General features: G+C 41.2%; 1 protein-coding gene across 1 annotated transcript in view; it reads right to left on the bottom strand.

The window, feature by feature from the left end:
* Positions 1-12,857, bottom strand: part of KCNMB2 (potassium calcium-activated channel subfamily M regulatory beta subunit 2) — a 231,842-nt gene extending 218,985 nt beyond the window's left edge. Inside the window, exon 1 of the mRNA XM_026498387.4 lies at positions 12,562-12,857. The gene's annotated coding sequence lies outside the window, so the exon portion shown is untranslated. The remainder of the gene's footprint in view (positions 1-12,561) is intronic.
* Positions 12,858-16,832: the final 3,975 nt, after the last annotated feature.

The following is a 16,832-nucleotide window of genomic DNA, read 5'->3' as shown; positions in this document are numbered from 1 at the left end:
TCAATTTTTGTAAGTGAAAATAATTGAATATGAGCAATTTCATAGGGTTCAGCTTTTTACAAGACACCTCAGCTTATACTGACCCAAATCCTATAATGTAAGTGAACTATCCCACTTAACAGAGACGAAGCTCAGAGAAGTTAAATGGTTTTCCCAAGGGCATGCACTAGATGAATTTTGAACCCAGGTCAACTTTCTTTCTGTTCCATAAAGGTATCTTTTTATAAATGTGTCTCTTCATGAAATTTGTAAGTAGAATTAAAAAAAAAAAAAGCAAAAGGATGTATGTGTTTAACTATGTAATAAGTATGTAGCAAAATGTAAACCCTGCTGAAAGAACTCAAATCCTAGAGAGGTCCCTTCTAGCTTGGGGGACAATGAATGGAAAGGGAGAGGGAAAATAGAAAGGGTTGAGAGAAGGTTCTATCCAGAAGGGGACATTGGAGAGTTGGTACAAGTTTGACAGGTGGAAATGGAGAGTGGGGTGGGGGGAGACATTTCCTGGGTGTTTAAAGTGCATTGGGCCAAGGGACAGAGGCATGAGGATGTTGTGACAGGTATGGTTGAGGGGTGGCAAGTGGTACAGTTCAGTTGTATTAGAGGGTAAGAAAGGCGAGGTAAAGATTAGGTTGGAAATGTATCTGGACATCAAAACTTGGAGGACTGTGATGACCTGTGCTGTTGGGTGAGACTTGATTTGCTCGGCTAAGCAAGAGCCACTGAAGAGCTGTGATGGCAGAGGTTCCATGATCAAGGTCATGCCTTGGAGCTACTCATTAAGAAAGGCTAGGGGGAGAAAACAGGGTGGGTAGAGATTAGAACAGTTTTTTTATTTTTTCTTCGAAATTCACACATGATAGATCTGTGTAGGCTGTTTATTAAAGTTGTAGGCTTTACCCAAAAAGATTCTGATTGAATACAGGCCACATGAATTGATATTTTTAAAAAGCTCCCCCAGGTAATTCTTATGCCAGAGATTTAAGGATAGCACTTTGAAAAAAAAAAATCAGACTAGAGGCAAGGAGGTTCGTGAGCAAACTATCATAATAACCAAGGTGTGAGAACAAAGGGGCTTTATTTGCATAGGGAGGAATAAAGATACAGACACATAAGATTTTTGAAGGAAGACTCAATAGGACTCAGGCCAATTGGGTCTATAGTTGGGGAAGGATTCAAAGAAGTTGGGCCATCAGTAGCACAATGAATGGAAACCTGAGGCAGAGTAGATTTTTTTTTAAAGGTTTTATTTATTTGACAGAGAGAGAGACAGCAAGAGAGGGAACACAAGCACGGGGAGTGGGAGAGGAAGAAGCAGGCTTGTAGCAGAGCAGGGAGCCTGATGTGGGGCTCGATCCCCATCACGCCCTGAGCTGAAGGCAGATGCTTAATGACTATGCCACCTGGGTGCCCCGGCAGAGTAGATTTATTAGGTCTTACCATGAGTTCAGTTCTGCCAAGTGAGTTTGGAAGTGTAGACAGCAGCCATAAAGTCTACCAGGTGGCAGGCAATGTGGGACTTGGGTTGGGGAGCAAGGTCACAGCTGGAGAGATGGTTTGGGATGAAAGTAGTGACAGTATTTTCTTTTTCTTTTCTCTTTCTTTCTTTCTTCCAAGTCTCATTTGCTTTTTTAAAGATTTTATTTATTTGAGAGAGCGAGAGCATGAGCAGGGGGAGAGGCAGAGGGAGAGGGAAGAGCAGACTCCACGCTGAGCAGGGAGCCTGATGCAGGGCTCCATTCCAGGATCCTGGTATCCTGACCTGACCTGAAGGCAGACGCTTAACTGACTGAGCCACCCAGGTGCCCTGAGACAGTATTTTCAATTACTGAAAAGTATAACAAAATATAAGGGAAGGAAAAAGAGGATCCAGCAAAGAGGAAAGATAAGAAAGAGCTGTAAAGTAGGAGGGGACCTGGGAAATGAAACATAATTATAATCAAGGAAAAGAGAGGATTTCAAGAAAAAAATCAATCATTCTGTGTGTGTATGTGCGTACCATATATGTGTGTGTGTGTGTGTGTGTGTATACTGTATATAAAATGTACCATATATATATATAATTGAGGGTCATGAGGGCGTGAAAAAGCCAAATTGGGTGACTTTTCCTGCAATCACAGGAAACCACTGTTGTCAGAATTCATATACCAGTGCTTTAAAAAAAAATGAATGGGGAGCAAGGAAGTGGAGGTGGTAAATATAGACTACAATTGCAAGATGTTTTTGATCAAAGAGAGCTCTAGTCATGTTCCAGGGCTCATAATCTCACCATCTATCCAGATACTCAAGCCAGAAGTCTAAAATTGTCCTCGACACCTCTTTCTTCTTTACGCCCATCCTCTCAGAAATTAGCCAATTACCAACTCTCTGATATGACTTGTTGAACATGGCTCCTCTGGCCGCTTGTCTGCCATTTCACTGCTACCTGGTCTAAGCCACCCCCATCTGGATGATTACAATAGCCTCTCCATTGACTTTTCTGTACCCATTTGCTCACCTCTGTCTTGATCACCACATTGCGGCAGATCAATGACAGAGACTCCTTTGCAAAGCACAAGTATCTTCTCTGCCTCCTGCTTAATACCTTGGATGACTTTCCACTGCTCTTTGCATCACAAGCAAACTTCTTCACAGGACCTATAGGGCTTACCTAGCCAGATGCTTTTTTGTCTCTTCAGCCTCATCTTTACCACATGCTGCTTCATCCCTGCTCTCTAGCCACACTGGCCCTTCCTCAGAGCACAGTCCCCATTTACTCTCTGTAACAGGCTTCTTTTTTATCTCATTCATTAATTAAAAAAAATGGATTGCCTTTCACTGGAGTGCAAGCTCCGTAGGAGTAGGAAGTCCCTACCCCCTCCCAGCCTTTCCCACACACAGGTGTGACACTTGATAAACGTTGAATAAGTGAGGGTGCCATGCTTCAGCCTTGCACATGCATTTTCTCTGCCTAGAAAGCTTTTCCTCTAATGCCTGCTGCTTTCACACTTTTTCTTTTTTTTTCTCACTTTCATGCTTCTTCGTTTAGCATCTCAGTCCTTTCTTCTTCAGAGAAGCTTTTCCTGACATTTTGAGTACACTAATGTCTCTAATTAAATAATCTCTTAGTACTTATTACATTTGAAATTTTACAATTATTGGTGTGACTATTAGAAAAATATATTTCTCATCCAGCTCTAGAACGTCCATGGTTAGGGATGGGGTCATTTGTGAGCTGGCTCAACATTGTAACCCCAATACACATCATAGTGCCTAGTCCACAGCGGATACTCAGTAAATATTCGTTGAATAAATGAATGCATAGTTGAATGAATGCTGACATGAAATGAGGACTGATCAATTAAAGGCTAGCAGAATGGAGAGTAGATATAGATTTTTTTTTTAAAGATTTTATTTATTTATTCGACAGAGATAGAGACAGCCAGCGAGAGAGGGAACACAAGCAAGGGGAGTGGGAGAGGAAGAAGCAGGCTCATAGCGGAGGAGCCTGATGTGGGGCTCGATCCCATAACGCCGGGATCACGCCCTGAGCCGAAGGCAGATGCTTAACTGCTGTGCCACCCAGGCGCCCCCTAGATATAGTTTTTTTAATGTGGACACCTGAGCACATCAGTCTAGGGTAAGAATCTTCTTCCAGTAAACAAACTAAACACCATATGAAATCAAAATTACACACAAGGCAACGTTTCATATAGGCATATAAATCAGAGCATATCTCCTATTTTTTATACCATTTTTTCACAGTTGCATTTCAGCAGACACTAGATCTACTTGTCAGGAGGGAAATAGGCCCAGAAGATTGAGAAGCAGGTTGTAATAGACATTTTTTTTTAAAGACTTTATTTATTTGATAGCGAGCACAAGCAGGGGGAGCAGCAGGCAGAGGGAGAGGGAGAAGCAGACTCCCTGCTGAGCAGGGAGCTGAATGTGGGGCTCAGACCAGGACCCTGGGATCATGACCTGAGCTGAAGGCAGATACTTAACTAACTGAGCCACCCAGACGCCCCTGTAATAGACATTCTTTGGCCAGTTTTCTTTGTACCATGGTTATCATTATCTTTTATACACCCGAAGAGATTTTCTCAAATTTGGTAACATGTTATCTAGGCCTTACTTCTCCTTTAGATATGCACTTCCTCTCTCTCAACTTTTTTTTTTTATTCATTCCAACAGAGAATTGAGTCCTGTACTGTTCTATTTTTATGTTTTTAAAGCAAACAGTTGCCTTGAGCTGTCTACACAGAAGCCCCACATGGCTGTTGCCCAGCACCACGCAGGATCAAATCAAACTGCTAGGAAGTGAGGCTAAAGCAGGCATTGGTTACTCCCACAGAGAGGGAGAAACCGGATCAATCCTGTTAGAGTTTTGCCTCTAAAGTTAGGTATTGTTTTCTTCCAGATGTCAGGTTGTTACCCCCCTGCCTTAATTTCTTCATTTGGAATATACCAGGAAATCAAATAAAATCCAAGGACCATCAGTGGCAAATTCCACTGGAATTTCAGAGGAAATTCCAGTGCACTTTGATGGAGCTACAAATCCTTCACATGGTCAGAAATTCTCAAACGATTGTACGAGAAACTAAATTCAAGACATTCAAGAATTATCTCATGGGCAAGCTTTACCAAGTGAGGGGTCCTGGATGGCTCAGTCAGTAGTCGGTTAATCATCTGTCTTCCGCTCAGGTCATGATCTTGAGGTCCTGGGATGGACCCCTATCCACACCCGCCCCCCCACTGCTGTCCTTGGGCTCCTCCCTCAGCAGGGAGTCTGTTCTGCTCAAGGATTCTCTCTCTCCCTCCCCCTCTGCCCCTCCCCCTGCTCATGCTCTCTCTCTCAAATAAATAAATAAAATCTTAAAAAAAAAAAAAGATTTACCAAGGGCTTCTCTCTCTACCTCATAAAGTGCTGTATGCAGCACAGCCCGAATGATCCTCTGCATCTATGAGAAGCAACAAAGATTGTAGACTTGCGTTTGAATTGCCCCCCCCTTTTTTTTTTTTAACTTCCTAAGAGTTTCACTTGGAAAGATACTTTACTTTTGTAGATAAGTTATGGAGTCAGATGTTTGACCTTTACTAGCTTTCCAGTGAAAAATTTAATAATTAAAAGACTTAAAAGTCTAACCAAACTCATTATCTATAAAGTCCTGAACTATGTCACCAAGCACAATGGAATTCCCCAGACATGTGTAGTGTCGTAAGGGCTTTATTTCGACGAAGTTCCAAGTTGAATCTTCCTTTGGTAGAAGCCTACGTGGATTGGTTTTATGAATTATTTCCAATGACAGAGATGTGTGAGTAACATAATTCCATGGATAAACAGGCAACCTCAGAACTCACAAAACCCCCTTTTCCTTCCTCTTCCCTAAGAGCCCTGTCTGCACCATAGTGCACAAAGGGGATTCAGTGCAATTAAGTTTTGTGTGGTTTCTAGAACCCTCCATCTCCAGTCAAGCAGCCTGGTAAGTAATGATAAGACGTTTACCTGATTTCTGTACTACGGCTCTACCTCGGGGAATAGGGTGAAGAGAAGAGTGTATATCAATCAAAAAGTTATTCTTAAAAAAATCATATATATTTAATTTGTTCTGTTCACCTAAGAATTATAAAAATGTCGTGTCTGCTATCAAGGAGTTTGCAACCTAGTTACCTGGGCCAAAGATTACACTTTAAAAATTAGTTACATGTTTTACTACTTGCCTAACTATTCTTATTTACACATTGAGTGGGTTTGGTGAAAACTGAAAACGAGCTTCCATGTCCAGAATATTCTAGAGTTTTAATTTCACACTCAGGAAAACACCAAAGTGACAAGGAACCTGCACGTGGGATTCATCTGACATTTTCCCTATTTAGTACAAATGCTGGCAAATGTAAACCAAAGCCCTGCCGTCTGGTGGTATAAGCATCTTCTCTCTCTTTCCTCGGAAGTCAGCAGGCTTGACATTTTGACAGCTGATTTATTTTTCCCCTCCCCCTGAGCTGAAATTCTCACCCAGGCTCATCTGTCACCCTGGCTTTGATGAGGAGGGGGCTTAGGTGTTTGCTGTCTGAGGCTGTCAGACTTGAAGTTGGCTTCAAATGAAAAGCTCCACCATACTCTTTAGAAAGCCAGGGTAGCTGCTGTGGGCAGACAGAAGAGCGGAGAAGGGATGGGGAAACAGTCATAGAAGCAGCCGATATAAGCCGGAGAATAGGGGGAGAAGAGATGAGAGGACAGGTGAATGAGAAGTTAGTAAGCACAGGGCAGGTCCAGGGCTATCTTATTAGAAAATAGTTTCATGCAGCACTTTTTTCTAAGGTACATGATTTATCTATCCCCTTGGTCATTTACACTCCTTAGGTCAAACTGGACACTAAGAAATCTAGTATAGACCGGCCTGCCTTCCTTCCTTCCTTCCTTCCTTCCCTCCCTCCCTCCCTCCTGAATTACTTACAGAGCATTAACTATTTGCCAAGAACTCTACCAGGCCCTGGAAATACTGAGACGATCATGACCCAGTCCTTAACCTCCCGGGACTTACAATTTAACTGGGGAGGAGGGCAGCAGGTTAGTGAATCAAAGATCCCAGCGCAGTGTGCTAAGGGCCATGGCAGAACCCTGCACAGAGTATTCTCAGAGCAAAAGGGAGCAATATTCTGTGAAGATTTAAAACAAAAAATCAAACCTTGAAAATCTGTGACATTTTAATGACAATGGCATATCCACCATGTTGGAGAGAGGCAGCACTATTGGGACCAGTTGCACGTAAAGAGGTGAAACTGAGAAATGACACGATATTAAAGGAAACACAAATGCACAAATGTGATCGTTAGCGATACAAACCGACCTTCAAGAATCTGAAATTGGAGAAGTTGTTGGGTGTCAGGTGAGGTTCAGAACTGATTAAAGAAAAATTTAGCTTATCTAGTAGATTCGTATTTGAGAATGTCTTTCAATAGTTTAATTGGAGGTGCTAATTTTTATTAAGCAATGAAAGGAAATTGAATTCCTTTGCATTAAGAAATTGGTAGTGTTAAATCTAGAATAATTGATGATGCTAATTGCCAATTTCATGCATGTCCCGCACTGAAGTCCCGTTACCTGATGTGTTCATTGGATCAGTTTAGCAATCATAAAGGCCAGGTAGTCACATTTCGAGTGGAGACGAAGGTGCTGAAAACACAGCCTGACAAAGCCGAGGGTAGGCGGCACTCAGATAAAACTCTTTTCTTTTTTTTTTTTTTTAGATTTTATTTATTTGACAGAGAGAGTGCGCACACAAAAGAAGGGGGAGCGGCAGGCAGAGGGAAAAGCCGACTCCCCATTGAGCAAGGAGCCTGATGCGGGGCTCCATCCCAGTAGCCTGGGTTCAGGACCCGAGCTGAAGACACTTAACTGACACTTAACTGGCTGAGCCACCCAGGCACCCCAGATAAAGGTCTTTGAACATGAATCTGTAAAATTGGGTTTGGTATCTCAGAAAAGCCTGTATTTTCTTGATTTTTCCAGAATTGCTTCTTGCATTTTGGGTCTAATCAGAAATGAGCAAATGTGAAACATTTCCAGAAATTCTGTTTCTGGTGCTGGCCAGGTGCTCAAACACCTTGAGATTTTATGTGATACCTTAATGCTTAAGTGATTCTTAAATGGTACCTACGGGGTGACTTTGGCGGCACGTAATGCCAAGAAATACGACCTCAAGGACATACTTGAAACCAAATCCCTCAGTGCCACACACACACACACACACACACACACACACACACACACACAGTGTTTACAAGTTTCATCTGAGATAGTAAAAGAGGGAAAATAGGTACTATGTGTTATGCACACGCATGGTGCTATGCACAGACTACCCCATTTAATCCTCACAACCCCACAAACGATGTGCTATTTCTACCTATGTTTCTGCTGGAGCAAAGGAGGCTTAGGGAGATTTTGACAACTGGCAACGGGCGGAAGTGGGATTCAAACCCAAGTCTTGCGGGTTGTGAAGCTGGGGTTCCAACACTCCCTTATGGTGATGTCTAAAGACTGAGGTTTTCTTAATTAGTCAATTAGTGTTTGTTTAACTTGTTTCACGGCAGTTTAAATATCCTTTTTTGGGGGAAAGGATACATGAAGCACCCACATTGTTCACAGAGGAAAGAAAAACCTTTTCTTTCAGATTCTGCCTTTTAAAACATTCCCCTATCACTGGCAGCCTTTAGCCAGTAAATACATTAAAGAAGGTTAATCTGTCATTCTATTTGTGAGGAGTCTCTCTAGCTGAAGGGAGAATAAATCCGGTAGCTTACGAGTTCTTTGACCTTGAGCAGTTTGAGTAACTTTCGCACCTTAGTTTTTCTAGCTGTTGAATGGAAAGTTTAGTAGCTGCTATTCGAGCATACTGTGACAGTAAGATGACAACAACAATGAGAACACTTCCTTTTTAAGCCTCTTCTCTGTGCCAAGTACTCTAACGAGGCACTGATTCACATGGTCACATTTCATCTCTAACCCGAAGAGGCACCAGTGCGGTAACTGAGGCTCTGTAAGATTTTTAAAAATGTCCCCAATCACATAACTATGAAGTAGAGAAGGTGAGACTCAGATCAAGCCTATCTCTTCCTACAGCCTTGTGCTTGTCTTAGACGCTGGGTCCTTTTCCCATCACACTACCTCTCTAGACTATAAACCTTCGAGAAATATTGGGCTTTATTATTTGTACCCAATTTGGACAATAAGATTATTTGATTATACTTTAATTATTTGAAGACCTGTATTTTATGAATGCTGGACAGGTCACTATTCACAAGACCATGAGACTAACCATGCTGATTTAGAGAGCAATAAATGGAATGTAAATGACTAGTACCATTATTAGTTACTGTTAGTTGAGTCTTATGGCCAAATAAAGTACTGGGGTTTGTATGCTTAGAAAGGGGTATTGAGCCCAATTGTATCTCCCAACCTGGGTTTGCCATCCTTTCTCTCATCACTAGCAGAGAAAACATAGAACATGTGTATGTCCGTAGTTATTTGTACAGATCTGTGAAGATGTCTTTTTGAAAAAGAAGTCATCTTAGGATAAGATCAAATTCAGGCAAATTGAATTTTTATTTGCTTTGACATAGATTGAAATCAGTGATGTGATATTTTTTTCCCTCCTGTGTGGAGAGGAGAAAGAAAATCATCTTGATAAATCTCCTTGACTTTCCTCAAGGTGTCCAGTATCTTTCTCTTTGGAAAAAGCAACAGGGCATTTTGACACGGCTTTGACCCTCAAGTTGATAAACTTGTGCTTGGAGCCTAATGCTACTGACGGATTTCGATGCGGACAAATATTCAGTTTCTATATTCATCCCTTTATTCATTCGACAATAGGTGCTATAGATGCTTCTGGGAACACAACAAAATCGCTGTTCTCATAGAATTTACATTCTAGCAGGAGAGACACAGACAATAAAAACTCAACATATAGTAAGTTGGGGGATAATTTGGTATGGTATGGAGAAAAAGCTGGGACTCGGAATAGGAAGCATGTAACCGGGTACGCGCGCACACACGCTCCTTTTCTGGTAAACCTGGTTTAAGAAGTAGGAGGCATTGGTCTACTAGAGAGGATGATGCTGAGTTTTTTGTGATGTGCCAACCAAGAAACCCAAGGAGAAAAGGACTCTGGTAGGAGAATAGCACCTCTTCATAGTCATGCCCCGACCAACAAATGACTTCCGAATTTGGGGTGAAGATAAAGTGGATGATATGAAGTACGTTAATGGGGAAAAGATGGCCACATGGTTGCAAAAGGAGGTGAAACTGTGTAAGTCTCCTTGTGACTATTAATATAATACCTGCTTTTTAAAAAAAATTTAGTAGCTATAAATAAATAAAGAGAATAAAATGCACCAATAATATATACTAAGAGAGTTTCTAACATTTCGGTGTACATTTTTCTAGTTTTTTCCTACATACATATGTATAAAAATTAGGATTATATTATATATACATTATTATAGTCTGTCTTTTTAATCTGATACAATAGCAAGACTATTTTTGGAAGATTCATTTGTAATCATCTTTTGGTAAGAGGAGAAAGCTGATTGAAGAAAAGATTGTGTTAGCTTGAGAAATGTCTGGTCCAATATCAACCAATAAAGTAGAATGATGAGTATGTGTGTGTATATGAGAGAGACAGAGAATAAGGGTGATTGTGGACTTGGTGAATTATGTCTTGGTGACTGATACGTTGGCTGTGTTACCTGTGGGGACTGAGAAAACAAGGCTGACTAAAGCTTTGCTTATTTTTTATGTCAGGGTGGATTTTGGACTTGTTTTCTGGATAGCTGGAGAATTACTGGTTTTTCATTACTAGATTACAGCACAAACTGAAAGGGAAAAATATGTGTAAATGCTTTGGTTGATATCTACCAATATAAAGAAGTAATGAAATTAATTTGTGATACAAAGTAGGTTGTTTTGACTAAATTACTTAGTTTGGCTTTCCCCACATCTTACAAAGAAAATAAATTCCATATCTCCCCTATATTTTTCATGTTGTGGGGTCCAGTCTAGACACATATACCTTGAAGATTTGATATAGGAACTTTTTCCATAAATCTGTGAAAATTGTGAAAAGTCATTTTAGTTTATCAGTAAAGTGTTACGAGCATGGTGACAGCAAAATTTCTCCTATTGACAACTTTTACGGCACAGACTCCTTCTAAAATAAATGTTTGATGAGATTAGATTCAGAAGACATTGGCAAGATGAGAGTCAGTGAAAATCTTTCAAATAAATATAATTAATGAAAGCAATAGAAATAATATTCAGCTGTAAACTTGTGATAGTATGTGAACTGTGTGTGTGTGTGTGTGTGTGTGTGTGTGTATTTCTGTTTGTGTATCGTAAGCTCTCTTGTTACGTATGGGCTCTCGACTGGTGAGCACAATTGGCTAGAGGATGGGACTTTACAAGGTCAAGGTCACACATTCCACTGGCCACATAGAGGCAGAAAACTGTGTCACAGTCATCAATTGCACCAGAAATTTTACACAGTCGTTTCATGGACACATACTCTTGGTCACATAACTAGACAAGAGAGTTGGACTGGTTCAATAATATTCATCACACTATCAGGAAAAATAGGCATACAACTTTAAGCATAGATGCCATACCCTACAGGGCAATGATGTCAACTTTGTGAATGGCAGTATATACACAGAAGCTCACAAATGTACAAACACAACTGCGTTAGACAAAAGAAAAAGCCCTACTGAGCCTTACCTCCGATACTTAGCTGAAAACAAGCATACCATAACTGTCTCTCACTTTTTCCTAGTTAATACTGCATTGATACCAAAGTTTTAGAAGAATATTACATTCTTTGATAAATATACAATTATTCTTTGTATCTTTATAATTCATTACAATCAAATCAGTGCATCAGAACCTAGGGTTTTTCAAAAGCTAAAGCAACATCTGTACATTTTGGAGTTGGGGAAGCCCATCGGGGAAATAACGCAACAGCACCGAGAAATGCACTCACTACGTTTCTGCCACTTCACATTGAGGGTCATATGCAATGACAAATTCTGAAACTTGCACCATAGATCAAGTTGGGGAAAAATGAGTTTCTGACCATTGCATTTTTGCTTTAAAAATCTCAACCTATGATTTCCCGACATTGCCTTTTCTGATCGAACTATGCCAATCCCATAATAAAGTATAAAGCAGTATTAAGTTCCTCTGCAAATCCACTCATTATCTGCTCGACTTTGGAACCCAACTGCCCTCTCCTCTTTCAAGGAGAATTGTGCTTTTACAGTATTCATTAAAAAAAAAAAAGAGGAAAAGAAAAAGGTACAACGTCAAGTCCATAACCTCTAAGGAATCACTATTTCCATCTGCAGCCCGGCAATAGTCTAAAAGCAGGAACAGGAACAGAGAGAAAGCCCCTTCTTTTAATCTAAAACTCCTGCTCTGCTTTATCAAAACCATTACTACAAACAGTGTGGATCAGCCTTTCGATATGCAAAATGGACGAAGGTACCAGTTTTCTTTGATGATAAATTAAATCTGAAGTAGTTCTTTATCGGGGAAATCCGTTGTAATTTTTCAATTTCCCCCTTTAAAAATTAGACTCTGGCTATCAAAGCACGTTGACCGTGGGAATAAAATATTTATCTAACAGGTTTCAAGTCTTAACGACCACTTCCTCTTCGTGATTTTTCTTAGACCTTTATGCCTCCCACCTACCAAAGTCTTCACTCAACCCTACCAACAGCCCAGCTGGAACCACAGATAAGAAGCAAACTGTTTTTTCCGTGACCTCTAAGCATTCTACTCCAAGGGAAAAGCAACGTGGAATGCACACTCAGCAGGCTACCAGCCTGGAGCCAGTTTGTCCTCGAGGCATTTCTGCCATAAAATATAATACTATCCACTGTGTTTTGCTTTAAGCTGATCCGTCCCCCACTCCCCTCTCTCCCCTTGCTGCTCTCGCTCCGCACCTGGCTGCGATTCACGACCCACAAGGCATACAGCAAACAAAAGCCCGACACAGCAACAGATTCCTTTGTTTTACATGCAAATCCTACCTCGGGTAGTTGTCACATCTTCCTCAAAAGCCACGCTTAATTTTTAATGACAGCGATCCGGTGCAGTCCTCCAAATAGCCACCGGTAATCATCATTGCCTCGCGTGCGTAAAGCCTTTCTGGACCATTAATGTCACAACCCTTGCTAACTCATAGCTTTAATACTCTCCGCTCAAAATGTCTGAAAGAGTTTGGGAGGACAATAGGAGTGACAGGCACGCTAGACAGCCATGCTTGAGATTAGTTATCAGAAGCTCCGTGAAAGCTGCTTCATACTGTTTTTAAAGCGTGCAGGAGGTAGGATTTATTAGCCTATGACAGGCATGCTGTTTCTGTTTTTATTAAATACTGTAATAGGCTGTCTGTTAGCAATGCTGTGATAGGTCCAGCATCACTTCCCACTGCTTTCGAATTCTCATATTAAAAAGGGAGAGAGGGCTCAGACTTCCTTAGGAGACGGAGACGGACACCACCCAGCCTACGGATCGGATTTCCAGACCCTCTATAACTACAGGAGAAAGAAATCCGTGTGCAAATGGTATTTGTACGTGCAAAGTGAAGTTGGGAATAAACACTTCAGGGTTCCCCAGACAATTCTCTCACTCCCAGCAAGGGACTCCTGCTCTCCCCAGTTACAAAAATAAGAGTTCTCTGGAGTTAGATAAGAGAATCAATCCCCATAGGAAACCATTCCTCGTCATTACTGAGGAAGGATTGAGGGTATGCCTACATGCAAAATCTCAAATGGTCTATCAGATGGGCTGCATGGAGCAATGGGCGCGTTCTTTATTTCATGCAAACTTACAGAGCTCTGTGTTGCAGTTTGAAGCAATCCTGTGTGCACTGCTGTCAGAGTGCAAAGAACCAAGGGTGGGTGCAAGGGAGGGGGTGACCCACGCTGGGCAGTCATGATCATGGAAGATGGAAGAAGGATTTCTTACCATTGGTCAGAGATGGGGCTGGAAGTGCTACTCAGAAAAGTTGCTAAGTACTTTCCAAATAGGGAAACAGAAAAAAGTTCTTGGTAGTTCACAGTGACATAGAGAATGTGCTCTGCTTCAACTACCCAGATTTTGTCCTTTTTCCCTACTGTTCTTTCTCCCCTCGTGCTATCCCAGGAGCAATAGTTATGTAGCAGTTGCTATGGAAACCGAGTGGTCGCTCCAGCAGAGGGGCTCAGGAAGGTTGCAGATGGAATACGGACCGAAGTGTACTATGGCCGGCCTATGGAATTGAGAATAGGGAGCAACTGATGAACACACAAAAACTACTACAAAACAAAAGCCCAAAGGGAGCGATTGTAAATCACCGGTATTTAATTACTGGTGTTTTGTTATCTGGAAGTACTACTATGATCACGGCTTCCATTATTTGATGATATATAAGAGCTGAATATCTGAACTGCTTACATGTCTGCTAAAAGAAAGACACCTTTTTTTTTCCTTTGGTTTTTTTTTTTTTTAACTCCTGGTTGTCAGTTTGAATATGCCTTGATTGTATGTGAATTTTAATTATTACTTAACTGGTCACAATTTCTTCTCAAAAAAAAAAAAAAAAAGTCTGATTTAGCGGGAAATCTCCTTGTATCACAAACCGTAACCGTGTTTCATTCTGAATGAACATCCTTGTAGTTGTTTCTCTGAGGCAAAACCAAAATCACAAAATAATGTAATCTGAATTTCAGTAAAGAATTCTGTTCCCATTATGTTTGTAGGACAGAGAAAATTTTTTTTTTTTCATTTTTCACATTTGTAGTTCCTCAAATAGGGGGGAAAAAAGATTTTTTTTTCTTTTTTTTGGTATTCCATGTCCAAAACCTTCCACCAGCCTTGTGATCATGCAAAAGAAACTATTTCTTACCAGAGTAATTAAAATTTCACAGTTGTAAGGAGTCTGGGGAATACAAAATTATCATCTTTAGTGCCTCAGTTTGTAATTGGAGTAACTGACACCACCGAAGGGAGAACACAAAAATTCCTAAATAAAATTGTTGGGAGGCGATTCTTCAGGATTTTATGAAAATCCTCTTATATAGGCAGGCATATCATCCAAAAATTTGTAATGGAAGAAGAATTATTTCAGGGGGAAAGGATTTATGATATTCTCTTTAAAAATGATGAGAGACAGTAGTAGTATAAATTGAATATCCCAAATATTTTCTTCAAATGTCAGAGAGTAACATATGACAAACACCATTAACAACACCATGTATCATTTGTGGGGAGGGAGAGGGAGGGACAGAGATAGAGGGGGGGAGGGGGAGAGGGAGAAAGAGTGTCAAAAAACTCCCCAATTGGATATTTCCCTCCTATCCTACCTATGGTTAGTTCAGCAAGTAGCCACTACTCCTACAGGAGACAAATGGACAAGATCTGGATCCCGGGATGGAGGGAGGGGGCGGGTCTGGGGCAAAAGGTCAGCGCTGCTTTAGGGAGGCTCTGTCTCTGGCAGGGCAAAGATTACATGACCTCTCTGAAGATGAAGGGGAGTTACTGAAGGACCCATTAGATGGGAGTGGGGTGGGGTGGAAGGTGGTTTGTTGGGTGTCATGGAGGAGGAGTAGAGAATGAGGAAAGGAAACTCAAGGGAGAAAGAAGAGGGAGAGGGATCTATGAGGGAGGAAGGAAGGAATTTCTTGAGGTGGCCTGGTCTCAGAAGAGGACACAGGCTTTGAAATAAGGAGGCCTGATTTTGACCCTCGGTTCCGTGAGCCCTTTTGGGGTCTTGTGTAAAATGGGATGCTAAAATGACTGTGGTAAGACCGCAGTGACCGTGACAAGGGACGTGACGAGGGAGGAGTGTGGCTCTTTGTAAACCGAACGCTGAAGTAAGTGCTAGTTCTACCTGAGGAGGGAGAAAGAGGGTCAGGAGGAGGGAGGTGGTACAATGGGAAAGAGGCGGAGCGAACAAAGGGCAATGGCGGGAAGAGAAGGAGAGAAGGAGGTGGGACTGGGGAAGAGAGGGGGGAAGTAGAAGAGAAGTTCTCCTGTGGAATCATGGAAGATAGAATTCCTTGTTTGCTTTGTTTTCTGAATCACATGCCAGTAACTGCTGTTGCATTTTAGTTCTCCCCCTATAATAAAGTTTCAGATAATAAAGCCTTCGGTGCTCCCACCTTTTTGAACAAGAGAAGAACTTATGCTGAATTTGTTGAAAAGCATGCTCTACCATTTCGGAAACAGCTGATCTGAGGATTGAATTTAGTCATTCTTAGCGTTGCCATTTTGGATGGTTCCCTGGAGAATGAGGTTTGGGGCAGCAGAAGGCAGGAACTGAAGTGATATTTCCGAGCTATATAGCCAGACACATTCAGCTGGAGTACCCTGTGCATCTGTAACTCGACGACATTCTCAACGGCATCTGCTCTCTGAATGCACGTAAAAAAAAAGACTTGTTCTGGAAAGAATTTGTGTATGTTAACAAATATTAGGTGGAGAACCGGAGCCTGGGCGAGAGTGATGTGATCACAAGTGCAGAGAATTTGCAGTTTACATGCACAGCCTGCAAGTGAAACCATTTAATGAATGGAGCGATGATGCATAATTTCATTATGAGTCATCACTATTACAATAAAAAAAATGGATAGATACATAACCAGAAAGTGTAGCTATCTGTTCCAGATACAGGAGCTAATTATATTCTGGAGTATATAATTTATGCTCTGAGTGACTGCTTTTCCTTTGTTGTGACTATTTTTCTAGGAACAACAGGAAAGTTACTTTAGAAACCACTTCCTTCCTGTTATATTCCTGTGAACGCTGAAGCTGACTCACTCTGAAGTCCAAGTTTAGATCCTTGAAAGAGGCACTCTCTAGTGTAAACGTGAAATTTGGCCCTAGAAAATAATGACAAGGAAACAGTTGAAGACAATGTGACATTTAAAGCACAGTGTCTGATTGCCAAGACGTGACGAAATGCCTTTCATTGGTATACCTCACCTGTCATGAAGATTTTCCTTCAGATTAGAGGTTAAAAGAAAGTTCAGTAAGGAGATGATAATTTCTAAAACTTTACATTTATATATATTTACACACATCATACTTGATCGTCAGAACAAAGTTATCGGGAGGCAGGGAGATATGAACAGTCCCATTTCCATCTGGCGAGATTGAGGGTGAGGGAGGTCGAATGACTTCCCCGATCACATAACCTGTAAGTAGGTCTTCTAACGCACAACCCAGTGCAAGTTTTGCGTCATGAAAATTTACACCTAGCTCCGAATATTTGTCCTGAAATATTCAGAAATATAAGCACTAGAAGAATCTTTTTAAC

This window comes from Ursus arctos, unplaced genomic scaffold (assembly GCF_023065955.2).
Source record: "Ursus arctos isolate Adak ecotype North America unplaced genomic scaffold, UrsArc2.0 scaffold_4, whole genome shotgun sequence".
Taxonomy (NCBI): Eukaryota; Metazoa; Chordata; class Mammalia; order Carnivora; family Ursidae; genus Ursus; species Ursus arctos.
The sequence above is the reverse complement of the archived record's forward strand: the minus strand, read 5'-3'. Positions and strand labels throughout refer to the sequence as shown.